This window comes from Oxyura jamaicensis, chromosome 23, assembly GCF_011077185.1.
Source record: "Oxyura jamaicensis isolate SHBP4307 breed ruddy duck chromosome 23, BPBGC_Ojam_1.0, whole genome shotgun sequence".
NCBI classification, from domain to species: domain Eukaryota; kingdom Metazoa; phylum Chordata; class Aves; order Anseriformes; family Anatidae; genus Oxyura; species Oxyura jamaicensis.
The window spans coordinates 1,098,277-1,124,594 of NC_048915.1; the positions used below are offsets into that span (position 1 = coordinate 1,098,277).

Sequence of the window (26,318 nt, forward strand, 5' to 3'; positions counted from 1 at the left end):
GGGGGGGCTGCCCCCGCTCCCGGGGGGATCCCGGCGACCATCTCCCGGGACAGAGCACGGCAGCGCCGGGTCCTGCGCCTGGGGGCGTTGGAGGAGGACAAGTAGCCTCGCATCCCAGGCTGTGTTCACGTCTAAAACACACGCGCGTATTCAGCAAAAGGTTTCGTGCTTCCTCTGGTCAATAGAAACACCTCTACAGAGAGGGGGTTACTGGGAAAAATGGGAGCTCTCGCCAAGGGTCCTTACTTTGCTCAGTTCATCAGGATGTGCTCAATACGCTTGCACTGCCACTTGACAGTGTAAAGCACTACGGTGAAGGCAGCAGTACGGCTGGCACGTAGCAAACCTGCGTCTGAGCCTTCCTTTTCTGATGCAGGCTACACAACGACATATATATACACGAATGTGGATATATACACACTAAGTACACAAATACACATATACAAATATACTACACACACATATATATATCTCATTAGTTTAAAAAAACAAACCCCCCACAACTGGTGCCAAACCTATGTTCCTATCTGACTCCAGACTTCACAAAGTCAGAGTTGAGCCAAAAAAAAGTCATCTGAGGATGAAATAGCGATGCTGTGAGGTCTCTACAATGGAAAGAATTATTCTGGCAGAAACCTAGCAGGATGTGCTTTTCGGGGTGAACATGAACAGTGTTGTCATTTTGCTCAGCAAACAGCATGTTGCTTTTCAGAAGAATTAATGATTGGAAACCCACTACCGAAACACCCCTCTGGCCGGCCTCCAGCCAGCCGCAGCCCATCTCCCTGTTAACTGCCTCCACCAAGTGCTTTTGGTGCTAAAAACAAGAAAGCACTACATAATACACGTACTTTCTATGGGCTCATTGGTGCCTTGGTAGTCCAGTTTCACACCCGACTTTGGCTTCTCACATTCTGGACAGAAGTGAGAATCCCGGTGTGACGCAGCGATGCTTTGCAGCCTCCTTTCATTTTGCTCCCATGCTGTCATGGTCTCCCCGCTCTCTCTCAGCCAGACTCCCTTTGCCCTAAGGAGGTGCAGCTGCAGGAGGTCTTTAAAGAATTGTACAGAGAGGACTTTGAACAAGTGCCTGCGGTAGCAAGAGCAGCCTCCACCCTCCAGGCTCACACTGAAATGAGCCCTCTCAGCCTGCGATGACAAGGACAAGGCTGCTCCCCCAGCCACACTGAGCACATCGCACCCACGGCCCTGCCCCGGCCGACTCGGCTTTGTTGGGCTGAAACCTGAAGTTTGTCACTTAAATGCAAACCGGTCTGATCAGGGGGACCGAGGGGACTGCCTGTGGCGATAGAAGGGCCTGGCTATGGCCAGGCGTCCCCTTTCCTGATCCAGCTGAGCTTTGGTGTTTGGGCACTCATGTAATAAATGAAATATAGCTCACAGGAGCACGGACAGGAACACGGGGACTTTCTGCACAAGCAAAAGCATCAAAAAAATCTCTTATTTACTCCATGCCTGAGTGAGGGGGGAAAAATAAAATTAAAGAAAAATAATAAAAAAGGTTTTATCTCAGTTTCTGTGTAAGCACATCAGATTCCAGCTGAAACCTCACGGTAGTAATGATTTGACTAGGGCAGACAGATCATCTCCCCGTGCACACAGAATTATCCCTCCTTTCTTTGCACTGAGACGAACTGAGAACGGCTGTGAGAAGCACGTCCTGAAACATCCCCTCCCAGTCCGAAGGGCCGAGGGGCACCCAGCACGACTGCGCTAGTTCCAGCACCTCGTCCATAACGAAGCCTCTTTCCTTGAAGGCAGCCCCAGGATCCAGGGAAATAGTAGTGAGGTGCTGATGCTGCACGGCCCAGCACCCAACGGGCACATTGGAGATTTTCCTCAAAAGAAAACACTGTGGATTTTTTATTTTTCCTGTTCATTATTTTTAACCAGCACATTTGCACCTGCCTCTCACACCAAGCTCCCAAACTCCCTCTTGCTGCTTACGGAGGTTGTTCTCCATGCCCCAGCATCCGGAAGGTCAGGGTATTTTTCCCGTGCCCAGGACAAACGCGGCTGTTCAATGCAATCAGTGCAAAGCTGTTTGCCCGTGGCGGTGGCTTTTCTTAGGTGGAAAAGCGCGGTTTTGCTTAAATGGGAAAAGGAAGGGAAGGGTTCCCCTGGGGCTCCTCTCCCCACTGCAGGGCCAGGACCCTGTGGGGTGAAGCCTAGGCCACGGTGGGCAGTTTTGTGGAAATCCTTTGTTCGAAGCCAGCATTTACTCAGGCAGGAGACTGTCCTCAGGTCGAGCACGGCCAAAACAACCACGTCTCACCTCGCACTTAAAGGTCAGCCTCTTTTCCTTCCCTGGGTGTTTAGACTGCTTTTGCTGCCTCCCCATCCTTCAGCCACCCCTGCTCACCCCGCTGGGGCCGGGCGTAGGTAAAAATTACCCACTGCCTGAAAAGGCCCCTTTGAAACCATTTCCCTCTTTTTTTTTTTTGGAGCGTTTCTGGTTTTTCCACCTTCGCTGCTGCAGCGCAGGAGCTCCCGGCACTGCGGTCCCTGGAGCACCCTGCGCCCTTCAGCCGCTCACACGTCCCTGACCCCTCCGTCTCTTTCCTGCTGCTAAATTGCCTTAACAGGAGCCGAAAGCTGGGGCAGTGCTTTCAGCTCTCCTGTATTTACGGTTGCTGGAGCTGCTGTTCGGGTAACGGAGTGGGAAAGGTTTCCCCCCAAAAAAACCTCTTCACTGCAACATGGGAACCTGGGATTTTCATATTAATCCTCCCAGTCACTTCACCTCTCTGTGGAGAAGTCTTCCCACCTGGGAAACTGTCTGGGGACTGTCAGAGGTTGGTTGCTTAAAGCCCTGACGTCCAACTACGAGCAACCGCGCTGCTGATCGAAGAGGGCACTAGGAATAGTTCCCATGTCAGCCTCCTCCTTTGGGAAACTTGCAGCAGCAAGAAAAACTTAACTTAAGCAAAAAAACTTTTTTTCAGACATCTTTAACAACCTTTTACGATCTGAACTGTAAATCCCTAAAAGTGAAACAAGATCTTCAGAAGCCGCAGGCTCGTAGCCCCTCAGCCAGCACCGCCGGCAAGCCCGGCTTTTGGAAAGCTCCCCCTGCTTTTGGAAATCCCACCCGGCTCCTCTCCCGAGGCACGTGCATTTACACCAGCCGAACCCCGGGAGCTCACAGCCCTCTCCACCGCTCACACCAGCAGCCGGGAGCCCCGTGCCCACGGCAGGGCAGGGACCCCAGGCTGTCCCCCCCCGGCTCGTCTCGGTCCTGGCGTCGCTCCGGACCTCAGGCCCTGCAGGAGCTCTGCGTCTCGCTTTCCACATCTGCAGAATGGGAATAACAGCCTTCCCCAACTCCAAAGGTCCCTGTGCTCATTAAACATTTCAAAAGCATGCGGGAGAATCTACAATTATCCAAAAAATCGCTGCGAATTTTCATTATTATTCCAACACTTACATTAAAGACACATGTCCTGGTAAGTAGCAGGCATGAGGAATCATTATGCTAATTTTAGACAGAGCATCTGCTCAATGTTAAATCTGAAACTTTGTCTCGGAGAAATAATTTAAATTATTTTTCTTCAGAATTGACATTTGTCAAACAATATGTCGCGAATGGCAATCGCAGCCAACTATGAGTAATCCGAGCGAACACACGCACTCCGCCACGGCAAAACGCGCTCGGGGAGGGAGGCTGCTGCTTTTTGGCATGGCAGGGATTAATGAGGGACCTAGCCATGCTGACGGGCTCCCTGCCTCGCAGCCGTTTCTGCCAGCTTCTGCCGGTGGCACGGAGGGAGGCGCGTCCCTGCCCTGCACCCTCGTGCCGGGATTACCCCGGGCAGCGCTCGGCCTGCACCAGAGCAAGGGGCAGGCTGGGACCAGCGCTACCTGTAGGGACCAAACAGCCTCAAAGCAGTGCTTGTGTTGTTGCTAGAATAAGCTACGTGCGTGGCTTAGAGGTGCATCTCACCCATTATTTTATTTATTTGCTTATTTATTTTTGCACATGCGTCCGAGCATCTTCCCACTTGCCTAACCCAGTTTTGCAAAGTAGCTGGGGACGGGAGATCCCGACTTCAGAGCCCGTCAGCCCGGCTGTGTTTGCACTGGGGGAAGGGATGCAGCTACTTTCCAGCCCTCTTTTTCTCTTCCTTTCTTCCTATTAATTTCAGTCCAGTCGTTTCCAGCATGCCTGGGGAGCCCTGGGGATCCGGAGGCAACTTCTAAGAGTTTTGTGAGTTGCCACTAAGAAAAGCAAATCCAGTGTTTGGAAGCTTAAATTTGCTATGCAAATGACTGCACCCCAGTGTAAAAATGTAAGATTTACAAATCAAAAACAGGTTGGAAACCACTGACATAGACCAATATACAGTAAACACCCCGATAACCACATCAATACCTGTGAAACAAGGTATTACAGAGCGGGTCCACAGCTTGCAGAATGTGTGTCTATACATAACAAGCGCTAATTTGAAAATTCAATAAGCATTTTTAACGTATCGTTTGGATTGCACTGTATACACAGAAGCCATTTTCCCTCCTGAAAATATTGCAAAAATAGAAGGGTTGGTTTGCTTTAAGACAGAACCTGAATGGTCACAAATCGCCATCATACTGGCTACTGGCTACGGTCTTTTGAATTCCACCTAGAAAAATTCCCAAGTCCCATCAGAAATTGCTCGTCTCAAATTTCCTACATGCCTGGCTGTAAAACCAGCCACTGATCCCCCGGCCACCGCCTCTTTGGCAGCTCCGTATGTGTGTAGTCTGCAAGTATCTGACAGCTTTTGAGACAAAAGATAGCTGGTATCTAAATTTCAGCAATGCTGGCTAAAGCCTCTTTCTCCCTAATTCTGATCTTGACATCTCTCAAGGCAACACCATCAGTCTGACTGTGAAGTCATCAGCTGTCCCACCCAAACATCCTGCTTAGATTTGTTTTACCTTAAGTGCGGTTTGGCCAGGGCTGCCTCTGCCCTGAACCCCCCCGGCAGGGACGGCGATGTCCTGGCCGCCGTGGAATTCCCCGAAGTGCAACGCCCCGCACATCACCCTGAGGGTGAGCAGTGAGATGTGGCTTCCCAGCACCAAACAGGAAACTAAGCGAAAGAATTTAAGAACTGACAAAAGCATTTAGGAAATCCTCAAGGGGCAGGGAAGGCAAGAGAGAATAAATAAATAGCACACACCCTGGGGAAAGTCAAAGGAAGCAGGGCTTGGCCTTCCACCACGGTCAGTCCGTTCACTTTCCGTTTACTCCAGTGCAAGGGTAAGGAAGGAACACCCAAAGGTGTTTTTGCCCCATCCTCCCTCCCTGGTGACACCAACGCGGCGTCCCCCAGCCAGGGCGACCTTCCCCTGTCCATGAAGAGTGAAGCTGGTGCTGCACGGGCTGTTTGAGCCCCTGGGAAGCACAGATGATGCTGGGCAAACCTCTTCATTTGAATGCTATGCGCAGGGAGAGCACTGGGGGCCGGGTTTTGGGGTGAGCCCCAGGATTTAAGGTGCACGTCCCAGCACAGCCGTGCTCGGATGCGGACACCCTGCACCTTGGTGCACCGCAGGTCGCCGCCGCGGTGCGTTTCCTCTGTGCTGGTACCCCCGTGGCTGAGACGAGCCCAAATGCTGCCATCACCTGCACTGAGAGGAAAACCCCGCACAAAGCAACAGCCAGCGGCTTCTGGACTAAAAGAGGGTCGGCTGAGATTAGATACGGGGAAGAAGTTCTTTACCCTGAGGGCGGTGAGGCCACGGCCCAGGCTGCCCAGAGGAGCTGTGGGTGCCCGTCCCTGGCAGTGCCCAAGGCCAGGCTGGATGGGGCTGGGGGCACCTGGGCTGGGGGGAGGGGGCCCTGCCTGTGGCCGGGGGATGGAACTGGATGGTCTTTAAGGTCCCTTCCAACCCAAAGCATTCTGTGATTCTACGAACTTTCCATACAGTTTGTCCAAACCCAGCCTCTCAAGCAGTAACATCAACAGCGTGTGTTTGGACCAAAACTCCACAAAGAGCCATACACAGTGAACCCGGGCAATAACACATCATAATGTCAGTAATTTTTCTTTGAATAATTATTTCCCATGGCTGGACCTCTACCAGAAGCTTCTGTTGCTCCTTGCATTAATTGCATTAATTGCACTACCTCATTTCTGCCTCTCGCTACAGAAACTCGCAACCATTCGTCAGCTCGTATTCCCTCTTTCAAGTCAGAATTAGCAACAGGAAACCAAAATAGTTTTATTGGTGGACTGTGTCCTTTTAACAAATTTCAGTAGGAAAACATCGTAAGTTTTGCATCTGTGGCTAAATGCAACAGGGGGGAGCATTTGGCTGCTCACATCCAGCAGTTTTTGGGGGAGGCTCAAGGGAGGGCAGGCAGCAGCCCCGCGACACCAAAAAAGGGAATAGAAAAGCATAATTCGGGCAACTTCCATGACTTTATAGTTAGGATTCTGATTGATTTTTTTGTTCATTTGTAAAGCAAGGAATTTAGTTCTTTGAGGTATAAGAAAATGCACACAGCACAGCTTCTCCAAACTGTCAGCATTTGTTCTTTAAGTAAGGAAATCTGTACCTAGTGAATACCGCACTAGAACTGGTGCAAAACCAGTTTCTGAGCCATCTTGTTTCCGCCACAAGTGACCTCCCCGTAGAGTAACGTTGGCTCCGAAGTACTTTTTGCAAAGTTAAAATTCATCAAATCTTAAATGCAGACTGCGCTAGCAAAAACATGATTAAGCAAGTCACGAAGGACGACTGTACCACCCCGATGTGGTCACCTGGGCCACATCAGCCGTTTAACACACCTCTGAGGCCGGGCTGTTCCAAGACGAGGAATTGCAGCTCTCTTATTTACCGTGGCCCTGCGTTCACCAGTGACGAAGGGAAAGGGCAGGAGTGGCCGAGCAGGGCAGCAGCTCTCCTTGTTCAGTGCCACTGCTCATTAAAATTATCGTGGCCACGCTTTAGTTCAGACACTGGGGACCGAGAAGCTCCCCGGCTGCTTTGGTTGGCATCTTTGTGTGCTGCTGCACAGCGCGAAGGAAGCCCTTACAACAGAGACAAAAATGGCTGGGGGTTTTAACCCTGCACACCTTTTCCCAATCTGCTATTCTTGGCAGCACAGGCCTCTGACCTATTGCTAATACAAATACATTAAAGCCTGTCTTCTGCAGTAAGCTTGCTGGCTGGAACTCTCTCACCCATCTTCAGATTTCTGCAAAGTAAATATCTCCACACCTCCTTTATGGAGGAAGTCCTGGAGTTGATTCACTTCATTGCAAGATACACATCTAAAGTGGTAGGTGAATCATGCCCTGGAACATTTTTTTTCTCTTTACTGACTGCAGAGGGAGCGTGGATGACTCCTCAGCTGGAGAGAGATGAGAGAGTCCCAGCCCTGCTGCTTGCACTGCCCCGAAACTCCAGTAGCGTGCTCTTAGCAGGACGTAGGTGTGTGCAGGAGTGCGCGTTATTTCACACTTCATCAAACCACCAGAAGTGTCACCCGACGACCCGCGCTGTGCTTGTTATGTATCATTCATACATTCAGAGGTTTATCATTCGCTAATGAACTCTGTGCAAAAAACATAACCAGTTTAGCCAAGGAACTTCATCAAAAAGACCCTTACAAATAAGATGTGGCAGTCTAGAATTTATAAACGTAGGAAATTAAGACTTCAGGTCACACACAAAAATAAATTCAAAGGAGCACATGTGAAATGAAGATAGCCAAAATGCCCTAACATCCTAAACCAATGCAGGAAATCATAACATTGCCATTGCAGTGCTTGTGGCTTCAGGTTAGCCAGAACCTGAGCTGCCACTCTTGGTCAAGGGCCGTCCAGTCCCACACCCTTCTCCAGGAGGTCCCTGCCCCTGGCAGCACCCTGCACCCCAAGAGGATGTAGCAAGGGACCTGAAGGACGGGTCTCTCCATTCAAACTGCACCAAGCACCACGATCAAATCCCAGAGCAGCAAACAGCTTGCACCAACGGGGAAATAGCTGCAAAACTCGGGTCACTTGGAAGCCGTGCAGGCAGCAATTAGCCAACACGTCCCCATGTGGGCACGTAACCTTTTGCATCAGCCAAGCCCATGCCTGCCTACGTGGCTACGACCTCACTGGGGCTGGAACATTTTCAGGTGAGGGTCAGCCTCCAGTAAGCCCCTCGGGGCAACGTACGGGCTAACCTGGCGCTCGGACGGACCCGGCTGGTGGGTGGGCAGCTGCTCCCCCCCCAGTGGGCAACAGCCAGGGAGCGGTGGGGCCATTCTGATTTAGGCTAGAGTTGGCTGACATCCTTCCAAACTTGGATTGGAGACCTTTGAAGTAAACAGTCCACAGGCAAGATCCCATCTGACTTAATGCAACTTAAAAAAAAAAATCTTTGTAGTTCTGTTGTTGTTTTGGTTTGGTGTTTTGGTGTTGTTGTTTAGTCTGGCTTTGCTATAAACAAGGTGGCCACACATCTCATTAAGGATTAAGGGCGTTTGCATAACCACCAGGACAGCCACTGATAAACTTCCAGCGCGTGAGAAGGTATCACTCCCTGATTTGTATTTGTTTTTATTTCTGCTGTTCTACATTTCCATGTTCTTTCTCCTGCATTCAGGGTCACACAAGCAACTTGAATTGGCCATATTGATGATTTGGGGATTCATCAGTGCCAAAGATGATGTTCAGTGGTCTAGGAGATGAAAATGTAGATTTCTGGGAATCTTGAGAACTGCACTGAAAACCGAGATGTGTCCTTCAGTGTCCAGATTCACTGGGCTCCTACATGAGCAGCACGCGCTGGTCCTGCAGCATTCACAGCATCTACATCTTGTATAAAAATGCAGACATTCAAAATGGGCACCATGGTGATGACTTTTTAAATAATTACTATTTCTGGGTAATTAATTCCTATTTATTACTATTAATTAATTACTAGTAATTAATTCTATTACTATAGCTGAGCTTCCATGCCCTGGGCAGAAATGGAGTGAGCCTTATCCCACACAGCTGCTGGCAGATGCTTCAACAATTTGCTGCTGCACCAGCTTGTGTGAACTTAGGGCTCGTCAATCTGTGCACGTCCTGCTAATTTTGGAGAATGACGCTTTTCAAACTCTTCTGCTCACCCTTGCTAAGTTTCCCATTATAACTCCCCGAAACATGCATTATGCTGCGGTCCCCTTCCGCAGCCCCTCAGAGACTTCAACCAAAAGGAAAAAAAAAAAATCACAAAGCCTAAATGCAAAATCAATGCTTCGAGCTCAGGGGGCCTGGAGAAGAGACACGGAGAGGCAGCACTGCCTAAAAACGCGCGTTTGAGCTGTCAGGCACATGTGGTGGCCAAATAAAAGGGTACATTTCTATGAGAGCGTTTCTGAAGTGCTTGATGATTTATTTCTAGATGTAGGGAGACAGGACAGGCACACAGTGAATTTCAAGGCAGAAAAGGCCTGTTGTAAATCAGATTGTCGTTTTTCCTATCTTCTGAAAGGAATCCCAGAGAGGTTAATTTAAACAGCAAGGTATGGTTCCCACTCCCTCAATTTTCTTCTCTCCCTCATGGCAGAAGTTATGGTACTGCTTACCTCCAGGGCAGGAGAACAGAAAGGGACCTGCTGGAGATCAGCCAAAGCCCTGTGCTGGCTCTCAGCAGACGATGGAGAAAATCTTTGAGCTTTAGGTCATGTCCAGATGTTTTGGCATCTGCTTTGGCATCTTTGACTGGCTTTGGCAGCTGATGTGGTGCGCACATTGAGGAGGGCAATCCAGGAATGCCGTGCTCCCAACTGCCTGGCCTTGCAGATGCCTAAACTTGAGTAGGAGCCATGTGGGACCTAAAATACTGCTGGGTGCTCGCCTCTGGGCACCCACACGTGCTCAGGAATGGGAGAGCTCAGAAAGTGGGAGCTGGATGCTTTGCTTACACCTAACCTACTGTCCATGCGTGTATATGGATTTCCCACTAACAGATCTCCATCCTGAAGTGTAACCAAGCAGCCCTGAGAGAAAGACCAACAACATTGCTGTTTGTCCAGGAGATCCGTACCACCACCACCACCCACCCCCAAAACTCTGTTCTGCCACCAGCAGTGCTAAGCTTCCCTCCCCGACTCTGCTTACATGTTTAAAAGACTAGCCTGGATTTTTTTCTTTATATTATTTTACACTTCCATTTCAGCAGAGAAAGCTCCTAAAATTTTCCTTCCAGAGCTTGAATCTAAGTAATTACAGGCTACGGTCACACAGTGTATGCTGGCTGGTACAGCTCTCTTCTCTGCCAGAAAAGCAGGTCAATTAGAAGCAATGAGCCACATTACCAGGAGAGAAAGCTGGTTTGAATTCTGGTCAATTAGTGATTAAAACTGTCGTGGAAGAGAAAGGTAAATTGAGCTAATACAGCTACGCAGGCAGACCTACATATCTCAGCATCGAGCACAGACAGCAGAGGCTTCATTTCTGAGATGGCAGGAATTAATGATGTTTTGGCATAAAATCAACTCCAAACCTGCAGGGTGAAATCAGTGAGGTTCCTGGCCTGTCTCTTCTCGCCTCCTACTTCGGGTCCCCGATTGAAAAAACAGGCCGACTTGGGGAGGGTGCTGAAACACGTAATTAACTTTAAGGATGTCCTCTCGTACTTTCCTGTGACAGAGTGCAAAGAGCTGCGGTGTGTAAGGGCTTGCTGGACTCCTGCCATTCCCATGACTGCCCCAGCCAGGGAGGAAGAGGAGGAGTGAGCACGAAGCAGGCTTCCTCAGACACCCCTTGCAGAGGGCTGGCTCTCAAATAGCCCAGAGACCTGGGACCAGCAGCTGGAGTTTGTGGTTCCCTGTCCCCCTGCACCCCTCTTTTGAGCGTGGATTACTGGAAGCAGTGCAAACTTCAAGGAAAAGGTTGAGAAGAGATGGTTAGCCTGAGAACTTCCTTTTCTCCAGCTGGTAAACGTGCACATCACCTCCCAGGGGGCACATTGATAGAAAGGGAGAGCCAGACACCTCTCAGGTTTCTGCTCACTGCTGCTCATGCAATGCCCTTTCGTGGTTTATCACCCAAGACAGCAGCCACCAGTGGGATATCTCAGCGGAGCCAAGCCCAGAGGAATGACAGACAAGGGAAATCAAACACGCCGTCCCCAGGGCAGTGAAGGAAAGCAGCAGATGGAAAGCAAAGGCTTTGCCTCCCCAGAGTGCCTCCTGCAAGCTGGGAAGGGGCTACGGCTTGGTGCTCCTCATCCCTGTCCCGCGTCCCAGCAAGCGTGCAGGGAGCAGACACTCCCAGCTCCTCACCCCAGAGGCTGCACAGCAGCAGCAGGGGCAGTTCCACACGTCCGTCTCGGCACTACGATACCCACGGCACTGCCCTGCCCTCACACGCCTTCATCCTTCCACTGCTGGAGCCAGGAGAAGCTGGCACGGACCAGACCTAGAAAAGCTTGAGGTCGGAGCCAAGAAGCACAAGTTGGGTCCATCACGTCTCAGGGCTGTCCCATCCCAGCTCCAGAACACCAGCACCACCTTACGAGAAGGTGCTGCGGGGATCCTGGGTCCTCGGGCTCTGCCTGTGGCATCAACTGCTTCCCCCCAGACGCAGCCCCTCTCCTTATGCAGCACAGGGTGGGACCCAGCCACGCGTGACCTCGGTGAGCATTAAACCTTGATGTACACCAGGTCGGGAACTGTCACCGCAGCAGCCATCAGCAGCTCTCTGCACATCACCGCACGGATTTACACTGGCACAAAGCTGATTAGGTAAGAAAGGAATGAAGGAATAAAGCTCTGCCTGGACGCAGAGCAGGGCTGCAGGACACCCATTTAGAAGAGGTTCAGCCCGTTTCTTCTCAGTGTTTGGGTTAACTCTAGCATAAAGCGGGGTTTGTGAAAGCCCAGGAATACTCTGAGGTTGTTGGCAGGCGGTTTCATTGGACTGCTCGCTCCTCCAGCTTTTCTTAAAAAGCTCCAAAGCAAAGCAGCAGAAGCTCGGGGAGGCAGCGATGCCCCGAGCCCCAGGCTGGGCTGCTTACAGACGACCCACTGCAAAACCACCCCATGGCACTGGAGGCTCAGCACCTTTCTTCACGCCGCTAACAGCCGTGGTGACCTGAAACGGCCCGAGTGCTCTCAGAAGTTCCTCGGCTGACCTCTGCTCATCTGAGCAGCTCCCACATCCCACGGCCAGAGCTGTCACCTGCCCGTGGACCCCTCTGCAGACATCTCCCCTGCCGCAGGCACCAGCACTTCACAGGCAGGCGCAGAACAGCCCATAATAATGAGCATAAAATGAAAAAAAGCCTGCTCGCTAGGCAGGCACTGCTTGCCACCCCAACACCTGAGGCTGTATTTCTTAAGCAGCCTTACTTTTCTGTAGCTCTCACCGAACGGATCTACGTGTCGTTTTATTAATATTAGCTGTGTCTGTCTGGCTTTTAAAATGTTATTAAGGTCCACTCCAAGATTTGCCTTGGCAATGAATTCCGGGGCCTAATTATGCACTGCGTTAACAGGCTTAGTGTTTTTAAATGTAACAATCTCATTAGAGGCCACGTGCTCCTGCATTTGCAGAGCAGGTTAAGTGACAAGACCAACGTACCCTGCTGCATACCCTTACTGCACGGTTACTGCGTTGACCGAATTTCTGTGCACTGGACGTGGAGCAGCCGCCACGCGGCCCCCAAGAGATGCTGCACCGAGTTACAGAAATCCCTCAGGGCCATCCCCGTGAGTGCCAGCAAAGCCCAGAGTGTCTCTTGTTCCATACCCATCTCAGTGATGCTCTCTGAACGGTTTGGGGAAAAATATATGAATTTATACACTGGCTTTCTTCAGATAAATACGTCGTGTTGGCTCCCTTGCTGCCACAACAAGCAGATGGCCAAACGCTACCCGCAGCTTGCTGCCGTACAACCCGCGCTGTCCTACCAGGACTGCCAGGTCTAGCAGCTTGCAGGTGAGGTTTCCCCTTCATTGAGCTGCTTAATACACATGCAGCGCTTTCAGACTGGATGTCCTCGTTGCAAAGGGACAGCAGTAGAGAGATTTGGGGATTACTCTGTTAAAATGAGTCGCCATGACAATATCATTGGTTTCGGGCTGTAGTCAGGACCTGGCCAAATAAAAGCAGACCCTTTCCTCCCCTTCCCAGCCATGGAAGTGCCTAAGGGCTGGAATTCAGGATCTGGGAGATAACCAGCATGCAGCCTGAGCAGGACACGCAGCCGGAAAGATCTCCCCCAGAATCTGATACATTTTGAAGAATATAATCTCTTGGAGTCTTTCTGAATTAACATCCATTTTAACTTGCAGACCCCTGGGACAGCTTTGTACACAAGCTTCCCAAGCAGCCCAGTGCAGTAAAGAGGAACATCTTGGGAAAGGTGCTAAAAATAGGCCCTTTGGTTACCACAGCCAAGTGCCCAAACACGCACAGAAATATTTCAGTGCAAACAGAACCTGGGTTTCACTCTTTTCTACCCTATCTCCCAAGCCCGTATTGAGCCACGGTATGGCACAGGGAGCTACGGCTAAAGCCCAGTATCTTTTCTCCACGCTGAGCTCCATCCCTCTCTGGTGTCCGCCTCGAACCCCAGCTGCTCGCAGCTGCCCCGTGTTTCGGCTCAGCCCAGCAGGCAGCTCTGAATGAACAACCACCAGCTTTCTAATTTGGGAAAAAATTAATGAGCCTATCCTTTGCTTTTACATAGTCTCTCCTCACTTTTAGAAAAGGGGCAGAGCTAAGTTGTTGGCGTCTTCTGGCAGGGCTTTTCTTACCATCTCACATGTTAGGCAGTGATCGTGGCTCTTTCTCCCGCGTGTCCAAAATCAGGTAAGTAACAAAGGGTTTCTCAGCCGGAGCCCACGCGGAGGTGCAGGTCCGAGCTGCGAACACCCAAGCTGACTGACGTCCGGGCTCACTGCCCACCTCGCTGCTGCGGGATGCTCAAGATGCTCCCTACCCTTCCCCCTCGTGTCGGCGCGGCGGTGCGCTACTCGCCCAGTAAGTGGATGATGGTTACCAGTGCCCTACAGGCTCCAGGTGGCAGGAGATGCCAACTTCTTAAATATCTAAGTTCTGGGAAGAGCCACATAGGAAGGTGCATGGGAGGGAGGAAATCACCAGGTTTAAGCTCAAAACAGCACTCCAGAGGCAACAAAACGTAACCCGAGGAAGCATTACAACAAAATTTTTGGTGCTTGCTCAGCCTTCATGCAAAATTCAAGGCAATCCAGTAAAAACACAGCCTTATCCCGGTAAGAAATCATCCACACGTTTTAATGTGCCACCTGCACACACTGCGCAGCCCTAGAAGGCCCTAAATATAAACAGACAGCCCTTTCCTGGCTGTTAAAACGAACACTACCTCAGCTTGTTCTCTGAGCAAGCCAAAATTATAGCTGTTTGGAGATCAGAAACGTTTTAGGGTGGGACACGCTTTTTTTCCCTCTCTTCTTTTTACAGTGTTTGTAGTTTTATGAATAGGGCATTCATTGTGCCCTAACCCCAAAGATATATCCATCTTGGAGAGAGGGCTAAAATTAGTAGTAAGCATATTCCTGACACTGCCAAGCGGAAAGCCAGCTCGTGTGGGATGCTACGGACACGGCAGGCAAAACAACGTCCCTAAAACATCTGGGGCCTTCGCTGCACCTCTTGTTAGAGAGCTGAGGGGTTCGCATAAACCCGCATATGCACTGGTTTACCCATCTAAACAAAACAAAACAAAACAAAACAAGACTTTTTCCTGCAAAGTCCAGCAGCAGAAAGCTGTTCCAGCACACACATGCCTGAGCAGACAGCTTCTGGGAGCAGAGTAAGCCTCAAGATGTGACTGTGTGAGCAACGACTGTATTGAATTTCCATTCCAGAAGACACCAAATCATTTTACAGGCAGTAAATCCAGAGCTGATATCCCTTATTATGAAATAACAGGCAGGTCTGGATGGAGCACGCCACATTTGTCAGCACAGAAGCAGGGGAGAGGCAAAAGAAGCCTCTCCATCGCTCCTGGATGCTGCTGGGGAGCAGGACGGAGGGACGGGGCAGACACCTTGCACACACAAATCTACAGGTGGACAAGAGAAGCAGAGCCTCCCTGATAGCCCTGGCTGGAGCGAACCCCCCAGGAGCAGGCTGCTGCGGGACGTCTCTGTGCATCCCGAGCGTGCCCAAGGAAGCCTGCCAGTGAAGGGCACGCTGGCGGCAGCGCAGCACGCATCGCACATACCCCTCCTTTCCCAACCTTTGCTTACATTTCATCCAGTCTACTCTGACTCCAAGGTTTAATAAAATTGAATCCCAGCATGTCTTGAATTAATTAATTAGATCTCGTTCCAAGCCACCGTGCCAGTTTCTGCAATTACGCTGCTGCTCACAGAGGAGCTCAGAGAGCGGCCGCATCCATCCCCGAGCAGGCAGGGGCTGGGGAGCTGAGCCATGGCACGGCAGAGGGGCTGGGTTTAAAGCACTTTGGGTTTCTCCTCCTTCACTTCGCCACAAGAAAAACTCCTGCAGCGTGGCTGGTTGTGTCCCTGTGTATCACGAAGCCAGCCCTGCTCCGCTAAGCACCAGGAGCACAGCCCTGAGCCATGGAGCAGAATTCCCCTGGCTGCAAATTGAGTCTTTAGGCTTCAAAACCTGCCCGTCTGGGCTAACAGGTAGCTGGTTTCATGGGCATCAACTACAGATCTTTTGCTCCCTCCCTATGTTCCTAAGCTTGCTTCCCTCTTCAAGTCACCTGCAGTAAAGGATTATTTTACCCAATAATATAGATATATAGAAAGGCAAAAATATTTTTCTTCACCAGCAACAAGCTGTGGATATTTGAAGGAAATTAGGTATTTTGACAAGACAGTAGGATTATTCTCTGTATTGGTCTTCCCTGATAGATGATTTCCTACAAGTGTGACCCCCCCCCCGGACACTCCATGGAGCCCACACAATCCTCCCAGCACTTCTAGCGGTCTTGGTCCATCTTCACTGCCACAGCTAAGAGAAGAGCAAGCTCAGGCGCTCGGCGACCGCAGCGATGAGCGTGGCATCATGGACAGATGTGGGCGGTGGGACAGGAGACCCTTCCCATTGCCTCATTGCCCGTTTTGCACCACTTTCTGCAGTGTAATTAATTCTGACCTCAGATGAGTCTCATCAGTTCTGCCTGCTGTCAGTGCGTTGGGCAGGGACCCCGATGAAGTGCACTTGTTGACAAACACGTTAAAGCATATTTAAAACCCATTGTTTCTCGCTCCAGCTGCCCAAGTACTTTTTACTCAGCTCCTGGACCCATACCAAAAGCAAAAAATGACAGATTGCCAAAAAGGCCAGAGACAGAGGGGTGGAGGGAGGGGTGCAAAGCGGCTAGACAGCACAGCAGACGAATACATTATCCTGCTGCCTCTAGGAACCGAGGTCAGAAGCTGGACCAGGCTGATGAAGCTCTTGCAAAATTAAAGGTCAGGGAGATAATGAGCTACAATGGCTGTGGAGCAAGAAGTATTTTGCTGGTGGAGCTGACTCTGAACCTCGCTAGAGAGAGGCTACCTGCTGCTCCCAGGGGGGCATAATCTGCCCCCTTACATTAATGTTGGCCATTGGGCCCAAAGACTTGGCTATGCCACACGGCAGCATCCTCCCACCGTTCTCTTGCTGTGTCCATCTCTCTCACACCAGCCCAGTGACTCTCAGCCCGTAACACCCTCCCAGCACACACGCCAAGCCCTGCGAGGTGCCACCATGAGCGTGCTGGTGGCCGGTGTCAACGCCAGCAGTGCAGCATCTTCTCCTGGAGGGATTTCTAAGAGCTCCACGAATGGTATTTTATTTCCACAAACTTCCCTAACGTTAGGCAAACAGTAGACTGAAGAAGAGCGAGTCTTCATCAGTAAGTGAAGGAACTTCACGAAAGTTGCAAGGTGCAGCTGCAAGGGAGAGCAGGTAAGGGAGGACAGGACATGGGTACCTCAGCTACAAGGCACAAAAAGCCAACAGCAGCCTCTGCTTCTAAATATTTTGTATTAGGAAGTTGCTGGTTAAAGAGCCAGAAAAACCGCAGCACCAGGGAGCAGGAGAGGTGACCTCCGCATCTCCTGGGATCAGGCAGCTCCAGCAAGCACCCGTACAGGAGCACCGGCTGTTTCGGCTGGCTGAGCAGCTCCAAACAAGACCAATGGCACACGGTAAGCAGAAATAAATACATAAAAAAGGACTGAAAGCGTGGATCAGCCCTTGTCTCTCAGAACACCCTTTTAAATGGTCAGTCACCAGACATCTCCTCTTGCAATTACAAATTCCAGCAACTGCATCACCTCAAAATAAAAGCTGATGCATCACCTGGGCATAAAACCAGCAGAAAGCCCCGCAGACAGCTGAAACCCCCAAACACCACGGCGATGGGCCCTGCAGCACACGGCTGAGGTCTCCCCCACGCTTCCCGAACCACAGAAGCGGGCACCGAAGCCGTGGCTGAGCCTCCTACCTGCTGGCCAGCTGCTACAGGTTCATCTCCGAAGCTTCGAGGAGGCTCAGGTGTTCCTGTGGTGACCTGGGAGAGGGAGCCTGGGGAGAAACACAGGAGACCTTGATGTAACGTGGTGATCTGAAGTAAAACATTCATGCCACAGGCCACACGTCCACTCCAACGGTGACAGCAACTGGTGTGCTATTCCCCTTGTTCCCACGGAGACATCAGGGCTTTTCCCTGCTCGCCCTTTCGCTCCTTTTCTCCAGCCCTTCTGCCACCGCTTTGGACTCCTCTTTGGTGACATTTCCATTTCGCTGCCCCTCACTTTGCTCTCCTCAAGAGAACTTCTCTGGGGAGGCACATTTCCGAATGGGAAGCAGGCTGACCCCTTCCTCGCTTGCTCCCTGTTGCCCTTCACGGTCAGAGCAGAGCTGCCGCTTGTGCAGCCGGCCTCAGAAATGTGACATCTGAAACAGCTTTTGAAGAGTACCACTGCGGGGATTTTATTTTTTTACACATGGAACGACTCCTTTCCAGATGGAGAAAGGTGCAGGGGGGCGGCTGCTGATGGGCTTTGCAGCTCTTCTGAATCCAAAGACCCCGAAAGGGAACCAGACCCCATCCTGAGCACATCAGAGCTGGAGCACGCAGGTGGGCACGGACCCACAGCCGTGCCACAGGGCGAGTGGCTCTCGGCATGGAGCCCTGGTTCCCCTCTAGCCCAGGGCCAGCAGGGCTGAGCCTGAACAGAAATCCCAAAATCACAGCAGGTCAGGGGAAGATGCTCAGGAAAAAATGTGGTCACTAATCTGAGACTGGCTTAAAACAGAACTAAAGCACAAGTGACTCTTACTGCCCTTTAGTTACTCTTATTTGTCTTTAGCTCTTATTACAGGCCTAAAGAATAACTTAGTCCTTTTGTCTGATTAAATTCATTTTTCTTGTTGTGCAGGAGGAAATATCCACAGCCAGTTCATACTCTGAGGACTTAATGGGACTAACACTGTTAGCCCATCCAGCAATTCTTCATAACATCTTCCTCACCATGCCTTCTGCTGCCAGCAATTAGATTAAATAATTTTAAATCTGCATCCTTATTAGTGGCTTCTCCTGAAAACGTGTTGGCACACGCATGCAGATGCACAGAAGACTCTGTACAATGTTATTGGAAAGCACACGCAGACACACAAGTGCCATGGAGGACAGGGCTGAATACGACCAGTCAGAATACTACATATTATTGTGAACAAAAAGCTAAAGGCACTGGTGAATCAAAAACACCCTGCTTAATAATGCCAGACAAAGAAAAAAAAAACAAACATGGATATCTTCATCTTGCTGCTGTCTTGCAAAACGAAATTGTTCAAATTTAGCAAGGGCAAAGGATGCAAAAGTGCTACAAAAACAGTTCAAGAACCCATAGAGGCAGTGAGTAAATGTTGATTCTACACAGCCCCACGAGCATGGATCAGTTAGGCCCTGAAGCACGTGCTGTAAACAAACATCCATTTCATCCTTTTTCTTTTTTTTTTTCCTGTATTCTGTTTAGGGACTTTGCTGTCCCTTTCTCAAAGCTGCATTTCCCTAAGGTTCCACAGGGACCTCAAAGGCCCAGGCCTGCTTCCATCCTGCTCGGTGCCTGCCCCAGCACTGCTGTGCGGGCAGATTCACCCTTCCAAGGAGCAGGCCAGGCAAAGAAACAACCTAACATTGCCCCGATGGTTTCCAGCACCCTAACGAGCCCGTTCACCCCACGCTAGTACTGAGTGAGGCTGGGTACCCGCTCCATGCCGCCGCTGATCGATGCGTTCAGTGGCAGGGCCGTGAGTGCACGTGTGGGTCCCTGCAGGCATTGCTCGGGGAACGCGCGGAAAATCTGGCTCTGGTGCAGTGTTGCTCTATTTTACCTTCTTTACTGCTTGAAAAACATTTGGCCGTTGCTGAAGAGAGCCAGGCTAGACGCATACATTACAGCCCGCTCCAGAAATAGCACATGCTGGCTTGCACAATTTTTGCAGCTAAAAAGCTCCCTTTCAGCTCAGCAGCCTGTCCCCGGCCGTGGAGCAGCTCTGGAGAAGTCAAACCACGGCTCCGGAGCCTGCGGCTGGGGATGAATCATTTCAGGCAGGTTTCCTGACACTGAATGCAGGTGAACAAAGCGTGAGCAGCTTTGATTTCCTCTCCCTCAGTGCCAGCGCCTGGGTATCTTATGCAAAGTGTTTAATGAGCTAATTCGTACCTTGGAGAAGAAGCTGTATGTCAAAGCTGAGTTTAGAAAGCCGAGCTGTACGGATTTAATGCCAGGCCTGGCAAAGAGCTATCCGTGTGCTGAGCAGGGCCAACCTCACACTACCTGGGTATCCCGCAGCCGGGTCTCCAGGGCAGGTCCATCCTCAAAGCCAGCTCAGCCCAAGGCTTTTCCTTGGAATCCACCAGTTTGAGCAAAATACGATGGTTTCCGATGATACGGGCCGGCCCCATCCCCAAGATCGGTGCAGTTTGTGTTTTGGGTTGGATTCAGGCTGGGGAGCTCGGGATGAAAAGCTCCTCATTTTCTGTTAGGGGCCGAGGGCTGCAGTCAGCCGGTAACGGAGCAGAGTGTTTAGCTCCTCAGCTAGAGCCTACGCCTGTAGGGAAGGGCTTCCCGAGGCCAGCCTGGGTTTTTGCTGCTCACCTCCCCAGCTCTCAGCAGTGGCTGACGGCATCAGTTTGGGTTAGAGGCTGCAGGTCAAAATCTTCATCTGGGATTTACTGCTGCCTGTGACACCAGTGGCTTCACCGGTGGCGTTAAATAACTGCGATGCCCTGGGGACACCCGGACCAGCCGTTTTATTTCATCCCTTACCACCTCACCGCGTCAGGGCTGGCTGGGTTCTTCCAAACACCAGAGCAGCAGACAGAGCCTCGCGTGCCTCTCTTTTCCTAGTGAGGCACTACAGACTCTTTAGATCATTCACCCAGACATTTTGCCTAGCACACTCGATTTGGAGCTTTTTTTAGGAAGATCAAATAAATAAATACACCCGAAGGCAGCTGTTTGCCTCCTGGATTGCAGCGAAACTTCGGTGCTTTGCAACCTGGAAAACAGAGTCCAACATTTTTTGAGAAGTCCTGGCCCGTTGTTATAGCAACATACGCATGTGTGGATGTGTGTGCATGCAAAATAGACTCAGACCCAGGTTGTCACGGGCAACAGGAGTCAGCTTCGAAGTCGAACCAAACTTGCTGCCTTGCCTGGTGTCACGCGAACGCCGCAGCCAGCGGGGCCGGGAGCCGGGAGCTGTCCCAGCATCGCGCTGCCGCTGCCAGTTGCTGGCTGGGAGCTCAGTGCCGCCTCGCAGCTGATTCGGCTCCTTAAGAAGAGGGTAATTTTCTTTATCCTGTTTGCTTCCTCCTCCCTTGCAGGCTGCCACAGCACCTTAACCCAGCTGGGTAAGACAAGCTCATGGCTCCCTCCCAAACAGATGGCTGCAAGGAAGGTCCAAAAATAATCTAACCCATTTGCCTGTGCATTCTGAGCCTGCTTTGCTGATTGGCAGACCCTCCGGAGACCACCAGAAGAAGCAGATGGTCAAGACATGAGATCAGAGCTGGAGACGGAGATGTCAATCAGGAGGTTGGAGTGCCAGGCTCGGGGACGTGGTCGGGAGCAGGCAGCTCCAGCAGCACCGCGCAGGCGAGGCTGCACGGTCCCATAAGGACAGCGTGTGAGTAATGAGGCCGGCTGCAAAGTCTGGTTTTTGATTAAAAAAAAAAACAAAAAAAAAAAAAACATTTCACAGCCTTGCCATGCTACAAGAGTCAGTCCTTCTAATGCTTTGCACCCCTGGAAGGCAGCTGATGTGCTGAGCCTCTGTCGATCTCCCCAGAAAAATCCCATGCAGAAGTAGGCAAAAAGACAGAGTGGAAGAGCAGTGACTTGATACAGCCTCTGCAGAAACAAGAGCAGGGTGAAATCTCAGGAAGTCACAATCATTGCGATTCCTCTGGTGGTAGGCTCTGTAATGAGCCTACTTTCCTGGGTTAAAAAAAAAAAAAAAGGATATACATAAAGGACATATATGACATACATTCAGTATGTCTTTCTGGGTCTTGGGCTAGCACCTAGCTGCTCCGGTATTGCAGAACAGAGCATCAAAAACAAGGCAACAGCAAAATTATCCCCTTCATCCCTTTGCACAAGTGTTTATCCCTTTGGCCAAATGTCTCAGGGTGATGCATGTCCACAGCATCCTCTGCACGGGGCTTTAACACAAAAAAACCTCCACCCTGGTCCGGAAGCCGACTTGGGGTGAGGGATGCAGGCTGCAAATGCAGTCAGAATACCGCTAGTCCAGGAGCAAGCAGCACGGTGAGTGGAGCACTGATCCCTTCAGTGAGGTTAAAGAACCCAAATCTGTATTTCAGTGAAGTGTAAATAAATAAATAAATAAGGTGAGAGGGAATAAAAGTCTGCTAATAATCGATGGTGTAAACACCAGATCAGAAAGAAATGATCTAGAAGGGGCACTTTGCCAATGGCGTAGGTTATGGAAAGAAGAGCTTAGCCTGAGTACTACAAAAACACGCTGCCAGAGAGAACAGACCCCGAGGGGAAGGGAGCACCTCCTGCCGAAGGTGGTGGAGCACCCATTAGTGCACTCACCACCAAGCTGGGCAGAGCCCTGGAGAACACGCCGTGATGCTCTGCCGAGCGCTGGCTCCCGGGACAAGGAGCGAATCCCTCTACCACGCCTCCTCCTGCTCCCAGTTGAAGCAGCTCCAACCCCCAGCACACTCCTTTAGTTTTTAAATCCTCCTGATTTCTTCATCCATGTTCGCTTCTACAGCAAATCCCTACTCTAGCGAGAACATCATGTGTGTCATCGACAGCAAAGAGAACCTGAAGGCATGACGTTCATATCCTCTGTCCTGCTGCTTGGGCTTTTTCTCCCTTTGCTCCAGGGACACAGCCTGCACCCCCTTAGCAACTTCACTGCTACACTGTAAGGTCCTAGGCCACCCCACAGAGCTGTATGAAGCATTAATGTCAGTGCCAAATCATTTCATTCTCTTCTGTGACTTACTCGCTGCACTTATTGTTGATGCAAAGCGCTGCGTTAACAAACTTGGGGACAGAAAGCCCTTTTTTGTTGTAAAATTCATCTTTATGTAGAGCAAAAGCACCAGGAATCCTCTCCACCACCCAACTCCTCTTACCAATGGCTCACGCCAAAACAGTGTTTCAGCATCATTCAGAAGGCACACGGGCTTTAGACAGATGTTTTTGCCAAGGAAAAAAAAAAAAAGAAAAAAAAAGAAAAAAAGAAAAAAAGAGGGGAAAAAAAAGTGTCTATGTGTAAAGAATGCCCAGGCATCCCACTCCAAAGTCCCGGATGTTCACATCTGAAGCATCTGCACACGTGCCTGCAGGGCTGTTTGTAGGAACTCCCGCACACATTCGCGGTGGCTGCTCGCAGACTTGTGGCCATGCATGCAGACAGACGGCCAGCGCCACGGCCAAGGCGCAGCTTTCCCCGTGGCCGGTGCAGCAGCCAGGGGACGGGGTCGGGTCCGAGGAGGCAGCACCGGCTCGGGTCTGGCTTAGATTTCCAGCACGGGTCATGCCTGGCTATTCTGGGACGTGCCGGGGGTGGCCGAAGAAGCAAAACAACACCGACTCTCATTTCTGCCTGACGCTGCTTTTAAGGGCTTACACTCAACCTCACGGAAAATGCACGAAGACCGAATGCATCGCGCAGCGCCCGAGGAGTTTGGACCCTCTAAACCCCCCCCGCCCAGCCACAAGCTTCTCGTTAGCAGCCAGAGCACTACTGCACACAGCTGAGCGGGTAATTCTAGCTGTCTGCGGAGTGCCAGGAGATGACAGCATCCCCGAGGGACCGGCGGAGGGAGGTCTGCTCGGAGGCCCCGCCACCACCCCGCTAACCGAGGTCCAGCAGCCGGGTGCATCCCCCCGCACCCAGCGCCACGGCTCCTCCAGGCACCGGCAGCACTTCCCAGGACTCTTTACAAGTAAAGCTGCCATGAATGCAGACGTTTGTTACCCCACAGCCTTATTTTTTAACCCGCGGTGCGATGTTGCTGTAAGAAATTGAATACTTGAGCATTAAGTATGTGTTACAGTGCTGCCTTATACAGCAGCAAAGTGATTAATTAAAATTTACAAGAGCAATCCAAATGCCTAAACATGTTTCTTGGCGGCAGCTCCTGTAACCCACTGCCAATAACATCTCGAGCTAACGACAACCCCAAAGTCAACCTCTGGGAGCCATGAAGAGCCTCTGAGCTAAGCCAGTTGGTAACAGGAGAAGAGCGAAGAGATACGCAGTTCTTCGGGAAAAACAAAGCACGTGAAGGCAGTAATGTCTGGGATGTTTGGCTCGCGCTGGGAGTCGCCCTGTCCCAAGTCACAAATCCTGGCCGAAGCCCAGTTTTGTTATATACAGCATTGAAAATGCCGTATAAAAGAGAGAAAGAGCCAAGTTCACATCCAGCGCCGCGATCCACGAGATGCTGAGCACTTCCAGCCAGCACTGAGCCGTGCCAAACACTTTGCAAAATCAGAGGCTGAATTATTCCCTGGGAGAGTTTCTTCCCAAAGCTCCAGAGGATGCAGATATTGATCACGCTTCTTCCCCGCCACCCCCAGATCCGCCCGCTGAATATAATCCAATAACTTGATACTTTGGGTAACCTTTGAAATCCTAAAATTGAAATTTCCCGCGAGCAATCCTCAAGACTAAATTGGAGCCGAGGGGGTAAGACTGGGGTTAAAGCTGTCGATTGAAATGGAAAAAACAGTCAGGAAAACATCACAGTCAACTGTGGCAGGTTTACAGAGGTGCAGCCCATCAGAGCCAGTCCAGTCACTGGGAACTGGTTGCGTAAATCAAACAAATGAGAGTGGAGAGACGCTTTAAAGTCCGCCCTCACTGTTTTATTCTCTTAACAACAGGCTTCCCTTGCAGCATGTAAATAAATGCAAAACTTTTAGTGTGCTGAACTCAGCTACACTGGCTGCTAGAGAAACTCCTTTTTATTTCATTATCATCATTAAATAATGTCATTGTCTTCAAAGTACGCCAGTTGCTTACTGGTAATGACTTCACTGCCATGAAATAAACCTTGCAACGATGACTGCGAACCTTACTCATGGAAACACAGCTCATTTGTAACTTTACTTTAGACACTTAAATTAGTACGGATCAACTCGGTCCTACCGGAACAATAATTTCAGCAGCAGTGTCAAAAAGCAAATGAGAAATAAAATGCCTTACTCCACGTAAAAGTAATCGTGCTGTCCAACCGCTTCTCTGAAGAGCCCTCTTAGCTTTCCCCCCTCCAACTGGAAATTCGTCATGGCACAAGTCCTGCACTGGGAAGGAGATCTTTACAGCTCCCACGAACGCTCACTCTGCTTCGCCAAGTTACACACACCTGAAAGTCGTCATCTGCACTTACTTGGGGCCAAAGTCTCCGGTCCCTCCGCTGCTCTGAATGCTGGGCACCGAATCCCTCCCCGCAGCCCCTGCACCCGGTTGGGGTGCCCCTGCCCAGGATCGCCGCTGCCCCTCGGGAAAGGAGCGCTGGGCTGTAGGAGCATGCTGATAACGTGCTCCGAAAGCGGCCCGTGACAATGCCACGGTTTCTGGTGGTTGTAAGCCGGAGCAATGGCTCCTATTGATCTTAAGAGCCAGGCAAATATAATTCAAAACTCGTACAAATAAGATAGTGGAGAAGTTGCATAAGCACAGCTGGGAACAGAACCCAGGGCTGACTCAGTCTGGCAAATCTCCCCCGCCAGACACATCCTGCTTGTCACAGGCTGTGCTACCCTCCCTGCTGGACCACCTCTCCCAGAGGAGTTCTGATTTTTTTATTTTTATTTTTTTTTTAACTGGTGTGCTGGGAATGAGCTGTTTAAGCTCATTAGCACATCTGACCCGCGTTCCCCTGTAAACTGCTCCCAGAAAGACCAGTTCAGGCGGAGGGGACCCGCTGGTGCAACCAGTTAGTGGTGCAGCGGCAGTGAGGGAAGGGCAGGTTCCCGCTCCTGCAGCCCTGCTTCTGTTTGCTCTTTCTTAAAATCATCGGAAGCGAGAGACAGGCTTTAATTAAAGAATGTTTATTTGCAAAGTTGAGAAATGCCAAAATTACAGCTGGCTCTACAAGCTTAATTTGTTCCATTGTGTGCATGAGCAGGGTTTTATTCAGATGAAGAGGTACCTTTTTTTTAATTTCAATTTTCCTTCTTTCTTTTTTCCTTTTCTTTTTTATTATTAAGTTTGTGCAAGTTTTACAGGACGTCTGCCTCGCTGTGTTCCTGGATGGCCAGGGAACCGGGTGGAGCAAGCCAAGAGACCAAAGCTAGCACTATGTGCTATCAGACAAGGCTGACCTATTATCTAGGATATCTTCATGTTCTCTTCATGCAATCGCACTTAAATCATCAGATAATGCAGTTCAGACGGGAACAGTTCTCCTCCCCAGCCACAGTTCGTTGTCCTTAAAAGCACCAAACCCGGGGCTGGTCAGGGAGAGGACCGCCAGTGACCGCCAGCTGCGCGGCTACGTGGTCCTCGGGCGTTTTCCCTGCCAAGTCTTTAACCCCTCAGACTGACCCCTGCACGGGTCTAGCACGGCCACTCATGTAGCAAAACAACGGCCCAGAGCTCAGATGCTGTCCCTAACCTCCGTAGTCTGTAGCAGCCTGGCTGCGCGAGCGCAGATGCGGAGATGTGACCAAGAGCATGACACAAGTCCTGTTCCTCGGGTGCCGACACTTACAGAATTTCTCTACCTATAGCTTCAAAGCCACGGCTGGTGTTACGAAGCAGCTGCATGTCTAAACTTAGGGCGGTTTTCACCACGTT

General features: G+C 50.7%; 1 protein-coding gene across 12 annotated transcripts in view; it reads right to left on the reverse strand.

The window, feature by feature from the left end:
* HIVEP3 (HIVEP zinc finger 3) overlaps positions 1-26,318 on the reverse strand; it is a 249,858-nt gene that overhangs the window by 107,557 nt on the left and 115,983 nt on the right. For all 12 annotated transcript variants that reach the window (XR_004755872.1, XM_035345429.1, XM_035345422.1 and 9 more), the window contains one exon: positions 17,458-17,537. The gene's annotated coding sequence lies outside the window, so the exon portion shown is untranslated. The remainder of the gene's footprint in view (positions 1-17,457; positions 17,538-26,318) is intronic.